Source organism: Clinocottus analis, unplaced genomic scaffold, assembly GCF_023055335.1.
Source record: "Clinocottus analis isolate CAN_PGR_092001 unplaced genomic scaffold, fCliAna1.0.p SCAF_2, whole genome shotgun sequence".
NCBI lineage: Eukaryota > Metazoa > Chordata > Actinopteri > Perciformes > Cottidae > Clinocottus > Clinocottus analis.
The window spans coordinates 18897399-18909707 of NW_027175931.1; the positions used below are offsets into that span (position 1 = coordinate 18897399).

General features: G+C 40.6%; 1 protein-coding gene across 2 annotated transcripts in view; it reads right to left on the reverse strand.

Moving 5' to 3' along the window:
• Nucleotides 1-12309, reverse strand: part of lrfn1 (leucine rich repeat and fibronectin type III domain containing 1) — a 93162-nt gene that overhangs the window by 45664 nt on the left and 35189 nt on the right. The gene's annotated exons all lie outside the window — the stretch shown is intronic.

The window sequence follows — 12309 nt, forward strand, 5'->3', positions numbered from 1 at the left end:
CTTCCACTGCTGATACATATTAACATTTACCACCTTTAAACTAAAAGGTCATGGTGTTCAACAGGTTTTGAAGATGACTGTGTGTAGTAGGATGACACCGAGCCGTATTCACTGTCACAGGTTCACATCATGGCGGGGAAAAACACATTCTTATATTTGTAGCCATTCAAAAATACATCGTCCATGTCCTTATCATGTGTCACCATGCACATGTTTGTGCTTTGTACATATTCCAAATAAAAGGTCAAAAACAGTTTTATTCATTGTAAGTGCAAATTCTATTTGCTTGTAAAACTAATGAAACTTTTTCAAAGAGTTGTCTTCCATTCAGGGGTGTTCACTTAACATTCAAACCATCAAAGTCAATTCAGCAACGAGGACGACACACATGCGGACAGCCCCAGTCTCTGTCATTACATCTTGCCCAGATACAAAAGATTTGTTTTTCTGATTGGCTATTCGTGTTGCCCATTTCTTTTTTTTTTGATTGACTGATGAGTGGCTCCTCATGGGAAACCTACCGAGAGATTTTTTTTTTGCTGTGAGATATTGGTTGTGTGGCGTGAGAGCGTGTGAAAACATGCAAAAGCGCGTGTCACACAGCCAAACCGTGAGAGTTGGTAGCTCTAACCCAACAAAAGGACAATCGTGCTGAGGCAATTTCATTAGTGGGAGGCTATTTAGCTAATAGCTGATGTTTTCAACTAACTCTTGGACCTAAGAAGTACCTAGCTAATTAAGCTGCTAGCTAATTAAGCTGTTAGCTCCAAGAGTTAGTTGAAAACAGAATCAACACTCTGTCAGTCGAAAACAATATAAAGTCAGAGAAGCTGATGTTTTCAACTTACTCTTGGACCTAAGAAGTACCTAGCTAATTAAGCTGCTAGCTAATTAAGCTGTTAGCGCCAAGAGTTAGTTGAAAACATCAGCTTCTCTGATTTCGACTGACAGAGTGTTGATTCTGTCAAAAGCTACGAGTCCCAAACAACAAGTCCACACTCACACCAGTTGAAACATCAATATAAAATACATAGAAACCAACATTCAGCAGATCCTAATTGCAGGATAAAGCTAGCTAGTCCTGGTGTTATGATGTGATGAGGAAAACGAAGATTATGCTAAAAGCTTGTTTATATTTTTAGCATGTTTTACTACAAGAGAAAAGAGCTAACAAGTGAGTTAGATGTAGGTAACACTACCTTTCCAAACTTCCCTTTCTCCAAGTCTAATATAGAGAGGGACATTAGTCATAGCAGATAAATACAGTTTAGTCTACCCCTCACACTTTTACTCGTGTGTATTGATTTTGGGAAAGGCGTGACAAAAAACACCATCCAAAGTCCTTAAAAGTATCACTCATTTTTAAACATATTTTTTTTTCAACTAAGTGTTATTTGAGGAGCTTTCTGCTATCTTTATTCCAGAGCATGTCTCTTAAATTCAAGGAAAAAAGCTCCATAGTCACTGACCTCAGCTGCATTTAACTCCCATGATATACTTTACTTATCTGTTCTGGTCACTTTACCGGCTGAGAGCACATCAATACATGAATATATGCAGTTTCAAAATAGACCAACTTGTGTCCCTGGTGCAATGTTTTCATGCACACCTTGGTTTGAATGTCATGAATCTCACATGCAGGAACACACCTGCCAAACTAAACCTAAACCAACACCAATAAACTTCTTGGAACTCATTTAAACTGCTGCAATACTGTACATAGACTCAAACAAGGGAGCCACAATTAGTTCTCTCTTTCCCGAGTGCACAACTAAAGGCGTACATGGAGCTATTACAGTTAATTGAAGCTTTTGTAAATGAAGAAAAAGGGACCACTTTCCACCATTTTTTTCAGGAATAATGACAATGGAGGAATTGCTCCGATTCGCCTCTGTCAGATTTAATTGCCAAAGCAACAATCTTTATTAGGCTCTCAACACAGGGTGTTTCTCCAAGCAAGACATATTTACCAACCCTAACTCTCACTTCTGCTAAGAGTAAACAAGTGTGGCCTCCACAAAAGACACTGACCTTGAGAGCAACCTTCAAATGCTGTTCAGTAAACCATCCATTATGTCTGAAAAGAGACATGCCTCTTTTACTTCTTTAATGTCATTCTTTGCAAATGCGGGTGCTATTTCATTCAGCGTAATCTAAAACCTACCTTGTGATATTAAGGAATCAGTGATGTATCATTCTGTGTGGGTAACTTGTGAAGTGTTTTTCTGCAACTTCTATCCTTTACTTTCAAAATGTCATTACATAACGTCCAACTGCCAGTTTCCTGACCGACCTAAGACAGTGACGTGAGAAGTACAATTTCACGCATGTCGCACTTCACCGAGACGTCCATCTTATGTTCATGTTACCTGAACACTGAGGAACTGATTAAAACCCGCTGCACACACACTGCAGATTTCACCGGAGCTGTTCCTGCTGTCTTTGCTGTAACCTTCGACATTGTGACTGCATGCTAACGGCCCCTCCATCTATTCATCAAACTCCCACGCAGACACATCAAACACATACGCTGCACGCGCACAGACTTCAAATGAGTGACACAGCTATTGGGTTTCTGAGAGGATTTCCTTCTCTACGTTTTGCTCATTGTCGTTTTCTAATTAAAACACTGGAAGTAGGATGTGTCTTTTCCAGCAGAGAATGAAAAGGTTGCACATTAAAAAACTAAATCATTTGTAGTCCAAACTATGCTTTGATGATCAAACGTCATGAGGCTCATATACTCCCTTTGGCCAAATCACATTTTTGTACCAATGAAACATTAAAAACAATAATAATAATAATAATAATAATAATAATAATAATAATAATAATAATAATAATAATAATAATAATACAGACGTCATGTAGCTTTTAAAGCATAACTGCTCAAATTAAAAACATATAGGGCTGATCATTATTTTCATTATCAATATATCTGCCTGTCATCTAATCAATAAAGGAATGTGTTTATAAAGTGTCCAATATAATCTTTTACAGGTGAAATATTCAAATGACAGGCTTTTTCTTCTTTACTACTAAAGCTGACTTCAACAATAGATAGATCGTAAAATAGTTGCTAATTAACTTTCTGTCAAATTATGAATCAATTAACAAGCTCATAGATTAATGTGTAAGACCAACTTTAGATACATGCATGGTAATTAGACTGTGTATATAAGATGAGGCCCGATGGATGATTCAGTAGCACTGCAGCTGTCAGGGTGGTGCTTTGCCCTCTTTTTCTCAACCAGTGTAGCAACCCAGCCTTCTCAAGGACAAACAGCTATTTGTTCAGTGTTTCAGGACCTCGCAGCTTCAGCACACAGGTTGACGCTGGCTCTCGGATGTCTGTAAGCTTTGATTATGTCCACATTGTGACAAAATGGATGTTTTAGTTGACATATTTCCACTGACTTTAGCTTGCAGTGCTCTTGCAGATGGGCGTTCAACAGAAACGAAAGCAATTACATACTGTAAACTGCAACATGCTGCTCCCAGTTTTTCTGCAGTACCTGTTAGTTTTTGGTGCGGGACTAGAAACATTATCACCTCTCAGTCGAAACACCCTCTAGAATTGTTAATGAAGAGTGAAAAGGAACCTGCTACCAGGCCTTTCTATTGCAGTGTGAAAACGCTATAGCACACAGCGCATCCACTTCTCCATTATTCGGCTTGACTTGACACAAGGCTAAAATAAACATTTTGAGGTCAGGTCCCACATTGCCATTATAAGTCCTTCAATAAAAAGCATACATGGAAACACATATTTGATGTTGAGCTATGGTGAACTTAACCAGATGGATGAATAGTTAGTGGCGATAGACTATCATGTATTGTTTGTTGTGCTTGAAGCAATCGGTGTGGAATACAAATCCAGCCTGGACATGTTGAGAAAGGGGAGGAGGCTATAAATACCTGCTGAAATACGTGCTTTACTGATGGCTTTTGAAGCATGTTTCATCAGATACCAAACAGCCACGTTAAGCTGCAGCCTCCACTAAGTGTGATTTAACAGACAGCATATGGTTCTCTTACCATGCCCACGCAGTTGGCACACTGACCATTACCAGTACCTTCAGGGCAGCCAGTGTGACCTCCAGAGATGAGAGAGCTCCAGACAAAGGCAACAACCCAAGGCGAAGTGGAGGCCTGCACTGTGGGCTGCACACTGCAGAGAGCTGGAGCACATGAGAACACCGAGATGATGGCGACGGCGAGGCGGTGCACAAGCGCTGAGGTAAAAATTGTGCAGGTTTTTAACTTTAATATTTACTAGGACGAGAGCGCAGTGAGTCCTTTGTTCGGAAGGAAGTCTCGTCGTGGTGTGACACTGAGCAATAATACCGCTTGCCTGAGAGAATCACATCAAATAATATACGCTCTAATAATTCCTCTGGTTTTGCAGCTATTTTTTAGATAAAAATGTAAAACTGTTACACTTGCAAATCCCTCTCATCGTAAACCACGTCCCGCATACATATAAGTCAGTGAACCAAAGCGAACATGGTAATTGAATAATGCACTTCTCATATGAATAATTGTGCAATTAGGACAACGCAACGTGTTTGCACCAGCGACCACATAGGTCAGCAGGGTGACATGTGAGTCTTCACCATGCAGACAATGTGAGTATACGAGGAATCAAGAGTTTCCCTCTGTTCTTGATGAGTCAGGGAGGATCGTCTCTGTTGCTCATGATCCGATGCTCTAGTAGTAAGCTCTTTCCTCTCGTGAGCTGAAGCCTCTGATGATGGCCGGACTGCTATTTATATGCTTACCACTGCTCAGCACATTTACCGGTACCACATAAATAATCAGCAAGTATGAGAGATGGTGTGCAAGAAGGGCGTGTTTGCTTTAACCCAGCACCCTCTAAGCATCGCGTTCTCAATGTCACAGCTCTGGCTCCGTCTTGTCTCTCGACGTGATTTACGAGGTAGATGCAGCATTAATAGCCTACTACTGAATGCAGTTATCTTCAAATAATTTGCGCATCTATCTTTGTTTTCTTTTAATATGCATGTTTGCAACACATGTTTGAAATAGTAAATAACAAAAAAAGTTCATTGTGTGAATATTCGGAAGGAGGAAGGTGATACATGCATAAGTGCATGCACAGGACAGCAGCAGTGAAGAGAACACACTAAGAATATAATTGTGAGCTCAACCAGTTTCATTTTTTTGTTTATTTTTCACAGATCCAATCAAAATTAGTCATTTATATTTACATAAGCCCCCTTCCATCACCACACAAACACCAGACACCTCCCTTATATTTTTATATACATACACACATATAATGTAAATACCTACAATGTAAATACCTGTTTCTACTATGCATATACTGTCAATACTGTCCCTATCAATATCATATTATTCACCACACTGCACTGCACTTATTAAGAGCTCAATACACTGGAAATGATGTACAGTGAGGTTTTGTTTCTGTGAAACTAGGTGCACGTTTTAGCATGATTATAAACACGAGTCAGGTGTACAAGCTCTCTTTACAAACTGTCTTGCACCAGGATTATATTGAGCGTCTGGTGCCAAAATTACATAACCCCACTGCTAGTTCACCTTGTTTGCACGCAGTCAGAAATCTACAGAATCATCAGCAGGCAGGGTTGGGATGAGCTCCTGTAATGGCAGGTGATGTCAGCTGCATTCATCCACTTTAAACTCAGCAGACTGTTTTTCCTATATGCCTGAGAGGAGGATCAAGTATATCTTCTCCTTTGAGTAGCTGAACTGTTCCAGTGCAGGATGTGACAACGCATTGTGAATATTCTTCCGAGGGTACATCATGTCCCTGTTCAGATGTATTTAGTCTTTTTTTTTTTTAATCAGGAGACAGCAGAATATATCATTTTTTTCTGTCAATACATGCATAGTTATTTGGCAAATAATTGAACTATGAACCGTTAGGTTTTATACAACTGACATCATAATCAAAGGTGTTCATTGATTTGAATCCTTGTGTTACTTATTTCACTTTGAAAACATGCACCACGTTTAAATGAGCGACTACAAGTGGAACACATCATTCCCGCTGATGGCTAGAAGTCTTCAACCACATGCAGCATTAAGTTTTGGAGGATATTATGGGCATAGATCCACCACTTACTAAACTAATTATAATTACATTTATATCATTTGATTACATTTAACGTTGGTTGACCATTTTATATGAGTTTTAGATTAGTAATGTTCTAGATTTAAGTCTTTTTGTGATTTTGTGATGCGTGTCTTCACCAAATGAAGCTATACAAAAACCTACTGGCATTTGCTTTTACATTTAGATGGGGTCAGAGGAAATGAATCCTCAATTTGACAACATGGCTTCCAAAATGCTCCATCCGGTGATCTGCTCAAACACAACCTCAGCCTTCATGAAGCACCTTTTAAAAAATAGGGTTGTTATTTTCATCATTATTTTTTGGCACCGACAGGTCAAAACAGCTGTTTGGGGAAATCATCGTGCCCTCGCTAACCTTGACGCAATATAATTTGTTCTGAGCCCAAAAAAACAAGCCACCAAAGGTACATGGGACAAAACCTTAACGCCTGTGTTTAAAGAGATCAGCATGTCTTTAGTCACTTTGAAGGTTTCAATACATAATGAATCAAAAGGAGAAGCCAAGGCTACGATTTCCCCAAGCAGCTGCTTTGCCTTGCTGCATGGAGACACAATTAACAGAACTCACATTTTCAACCCTGCTACATATAAGCAGTCACTGTACAGATTGAACTAACCATTTAATGTTTTGCCCATTACATTAAAAAGAAAAAGACTTAATACAAGTAAGAAGTCTGATGAGAGATAGCGTATAGCTCTGTCAGGGTTGAAAGTGAAAATATGTGCTTTTAAGTATTCTGTAGAGGCAAAGTTAAAGGCATTTTGAGGATCTTTTTAAACCCAAAAGTGTCATTTATGGCCCACAGCTTATTACCAACAATTTAATGATGTGAAAGATGATATGCTATGGTACAATTTTCTAAACATCCCAAACACATCAAACCATGTTCAAATAGCAAATTATTATCAAATAGGTAGACTGAACTGTAACCGATCCCTTTACATTAAAGCATGAGGCACAAGGCAGCTTCCCTGCAATATAATTTGTATTTCTATCATTGTCTATTTGTACCATCACTGTGGAGCATATTAACGTTCATAAAAGCTGTTTTAATTTAAGCTCTTTTAATTGTAATCCACCTGTTTTTATTAAAATATGAACTGTAATTGCAGTTAGTTTCCTGTTCACTGACTCAGTTTGAACTCATTAAAAAGTCAATAATTTAACTGCAACGCATGACTTTAGAACTAGACCCAATGCCAATGATAAATGTTCAACCCAGATGTACTGACATAGGAATAAACTACAAGAATAAGTAAGAGTATTGAATTCAAATGTTCCAGGTTTCCGCATTCAAGAAACCTTCGACTAATCAATGCAATCTTTATGTCCATATTCTAAGGTAAGGTGATATACAATGAAACTTTAATGACTAAGAAACTGGACTGCTGCAGCAGCAAATATTGACAGGATACAATAAGAACATCCTGAAATATGGTGCCTTTACCACTGAATGCCGTTTCCAATATGTTAAGTGTAGGATTTCAAAAATGCGTGGCGGTCCGAAAAGGAAGCGAAGACAATGCCATTTTCGACATTTAGCAACATCTGAATGTGGAACGTCAACATCGGGCCGGAAGACACTTGCTTTGAAAAGCTATTGTTTTCATATAGCTCTCGCTGACAGTCATGGTTAGCTGGACTTGAACAGCTTTGCTTAGTCACACTGACAAAGCTGTGTTTCCACAAAACACCAGAAAAGCTCTGTTATGATCCACAGTTACAGTTTCATTTGAACTCTGTGTTTGCAGAGCTCCATTGTCTGTTTTGCCCCAGAGTTGTGCTTGAGTGTGAGCGTTGTGTGCCCAGTTATTTACTTCAATGTCTGCAGGCCTCATAAATGCCACGACGCCGGTGCAACGGATAAAATGCAGCCTGGAATCCTCTTGATGATATTTTATTAGACAGGATAGCATTTTGCCGACGGTTTAAATATGTTTTGTCGTCATAGTGTCAGTGGATCAACACTAACATTTATATCACTTCAGTGGCTAATAATAGCAACCTGCCAGCTACCGCTGCAAACACTGTGATCGGCAACAACAGTAAGCCTCCAAAACTGTTGTATCCTATCCATTTATGTCACCGTATTGACATCCTTGCTAATATTGAAAGGGATTACGTGACTTAAGTCTGCATGTTTTGCATGCCTGAAGAAGTGTTCCACTTGGATGGAAGCTGATCTTGCCGTGCCAGTCAGCTCTGTCTGAATACTGACTTCCTCCTTTGCAGATAATCCTGTGAAGAAGACAACTCTTAAATGCTTAACATCCCTAACACAGCTCTCTCAATCCCATGAATCAGAATTAGCCACCATAGACGCCCAATCCATTTCGTGCCTCGCCGTGGACCTTTTCCACATGTCACTGAAGATGTGCCATGACTATGAATCAGGCTCAAAGTGATTTGGATAAAAAAGCATCACTGATAAGGAATGTGCTGGTGAATATGATGGGCATGAAATGCACATGGAGCCCAGCCTGGTTCATGCTGTTTTCATATTAAGTAATGTGAGTAATGTCTACCTGAGCAGGGAAGAAAGTCGATCTTCCTTTTTGTGTATATTATCCAAGCTTGTCCTTTTAGCGCACCTGCTTTTAGTGCATGTCGTCACATGTTGCCGCATGTTGTCGCGTATTGCCGCTCCACTGGTTAGCTCACGGCCGCCGCTCTTTACTCAGACACCGGCTCAGAGCTAAATATGCCGTCCTGACGTACAGCGCCGTTGCGTTAGTGTCCACCCTCCGGTTCCCTTTCAGGTAAACACCGTTTGCACCATTGCCATAGTTTGCACATAGTTGGCTGCGGAACGCCAGCTCAAGGGCGATATACACTCTTGCAACTACAACCGGGCTGGCCACGCAGTTGCATCGACGGACTCGTTTCGGTTTAGGGTTCCCGCCTTTTCCATACGCCAGAACAGTAGGTGGCGCAACGACCGTTTAGATTCGATCTGCACGCCGACGTTCACCGATATCTCCCTCCAGGAATTCACCTCCATCTGCGTGTCCTTATACTCCGTCAGACGGGTTATATAAATGCTCACGTTTGCGGACCTCTTCAGCCAAACGTTCTTCAACGGGATCCATTGTTCGTGTTTCTGCTATGGCTTTTAAAAACAGCGGTATTATGCTATGAAGCCGGAAATGCGAGACTCAGAAAGGACGTGGTCAGCTGACCAATCACAGGCTGCGAACGGCTCACGTAGCTTTGTCAGATAGTCATTTTGGGCGACGCACGCAAGCAAGCAAGATGGCTGACGGGACTACACAACGGGGCCCTTGCGTGTCTTGCGTGCTTGCGTCTCGGCGTAGAACCTGAGTATAAATGACCCTTCAGCCGTCATCCAGTTGAGAGCCATGGAGTGATAATAAATGTGCTACCAAGCGCCTTTAAGTTGTCTCGTCTTTACTGTATGGATTGGTTGTATATGGATTTTTTTGCTGTTCATCTATTGATTTAATATAGATCCAGCTCAAGCCTCTTTTGTCCTTCACCACAAAAAAAGTTGCAGATTTACGATACACTTTATTCAAGATAAATTGGAATATGTTCTAATAGAAAGGTAACGAAAGCTCACAGTTTACTGCTGGGCTTCGTGAAAAGATAGCCGGTTCGTTTTCTGACCGTCATCCTGTTTTTGGCACTACTGGATGTGTATAAACAGACCTCCTGCTAACAAATATATGCAGGATGGATTTCAACCCATTCAAGTTCTTCCATGTGACACTGGGGTTTTGTGGAGAGCAAAAATGAGATGTCCCAGTATAGAACATCTGTGCCTGCTGCAGCGGGAGAGGAGGAGAAACATGAGTATGTGGCTGCATGAGTAAATGGCATTACTGGCCAAATGCTCATAACACCATCCACCCGATTCTGAGGAGGGGACGTGAAAGGCAGAAAGGCCACGATGAAATGGGACTGTGGTCAACAGACGATTTGCAAAGAAATTGCTCAGAAATGTCAATCAAAATGGTACGCCCCTCACGTGCGGCCGCAGCCTCTAAGTCTGGATGGAGTACTAACTCGCACAGAGAAAGTACTTGAAATACATACGGTAGCTTGGTCCAACTTTCTCATTTGTCCCTCTTTATCAACGGGGCGTGGTTTTAGAGCGAGGCCTTCAATTACAGCCGTATGGTCGGAGCAGAGGAAGAGATGAATGCAGCTGTGCAATGAGAGAATATTATAATATGCATTTGTGAAATAGTTTTAATTATATTATTTAAGAAAATGTATTCAAATGTGTTTCAATGATAAAATAGCTATAACTTTGTGATTCTGTTCAGAGAGAGAGAGAGAGACAGAAAGACAGAGAGAGACAGAAAAAGAGGAATGGGATTAATGGAAAGCTATGATTAAACTGCATGCTTTTTATGCTGAACCAGAAGACACTCCATAATCTTAACAATGCCTTTCTATTCTTTGAATCCTTTTAAAAGCAACACGTGTCTCCATGCTTAATAGCATGCGGCATTGCCATCGACTGTACTGTACATGTGCCCTTTAAAAAGCTCCCATGCAATTTCAGTAAACTTGTAAAGAATTATATCTCAACGGAGCTAAAATGTTGACAACTTTATAGTGCTCGTTCCTGCGCCGTTCTATTTTTTTTGGTAATGTATTTTGATTTAAATGTCAAATGTAGTTTTTTTTTCTGCCTACAGCCAGCAAGATAAGCAAGATAAGGTTATTTTTAGTCATTATTTTATCAACTAATGATGCAGATTTTTTTTTTTAAATCCATATGCATGAGGAGTGCGGGGTGCGAATCAATTTAAATTTACAACGAAAAGCCTTTACAAATTACAAACCATATACTTCTTAGAAAGACAAACATCAGCCTCGGACAAATCCTTCTGGCAGAGTCGTATAAATGAGGTCAAACATGAGGTCGTAACAGTTTCACTGCATCCCCACATTAACCGCCAAGAACTTCACGCTTTTCTGCACATTTTAGTATGTGAATGAATCCAAACCAGATGCCCTTGTATGATGCCTTTGACAACTAAGAACAAGAGAAAGAAAGAAAAAAGACACCGCCCTGTTGAGCCACGAGGAGAGAATCAAGCAGAGAGGAGTCAAAGGGGTTCGCTCCACCAAGGTCAATTCTTAGATGTTGATTATGTCATCAAGTGGAAAACTTAATTAATAATTGTGTTTCAAAAGATAGCAGCGTGTATAACAATAATAACTGGGAACGTATTGGGTTTTATTGTTGCTATTTCATCTTTATTACCCCCAAAAAACAAATAGCTGGACAATGCATTGTTTGCTGCACAGACCCAAAAACGTTGAGGCAGCGTTACGTTTTAATGAATTTGACAGAATCCATTATTTATGACAGCGTCCTCTACATATTCTAACGGACCCATAATTAGCATGGTTTGTCAGTAGTTTGTTATGTTACTGGGGGCATCTTGACCGGGCCAGTACAAAAAAAAAACGTGTATGCACGAAGCTATTTATCATTCATTTGTCATCATTTACATTTAGGTTGGGGGGAAATCTAATTGTATAACCCAATTCATGTTTTATCCCTTATGGGAATAAATAGTGTAATAATACACACCCCGCAAAGTTTAAAGCTAGATTTCAGACTGGTGTCACTGGAGTTAATCCCATTATAGAGGCAAACAGGAGCCAGAGTGAACGAACGGATATGTATAGAGAGGAAAAAAGGATCAGTGCAGAGATTCAGCCAACCACGCTATGGAGGGGTGAACTCATGGTTTAATGGATTAAAACCCAGTCAAGCCGTGATGATTAACCTGACCCCCTTGTTGGAGAGCTGCCCTCTTACACCTCTAAGCTTGGGAAATATGTGATTGTTCTCAATCCGGATCCCGGGAGGCTTGCATCCTAACTGTCCTGCAATCGTGGCCACCAGACAAGGCCCCTCGCCCTCCCCGCGGATCCATCTGTGAAAGGCAGATGACGGGGGAGTTTGACTGGTACAACACACCACGACATGACTCACAGATGGGAACCAGCTCAGGCAGGATTTGTCACCATAATGGGAACGGTGTCGTTATATGTGTAGCGCATGTGTGTGCCTGTGCTGGCGTGCATTGCGCGTCTTGTGAGGGTGTCTGTGAGCACGTAAATACATGACTGCGGTGTTGACTTTCAGCGGAAAAGGGAGTGGGTGGAGGCGCTTTGACAA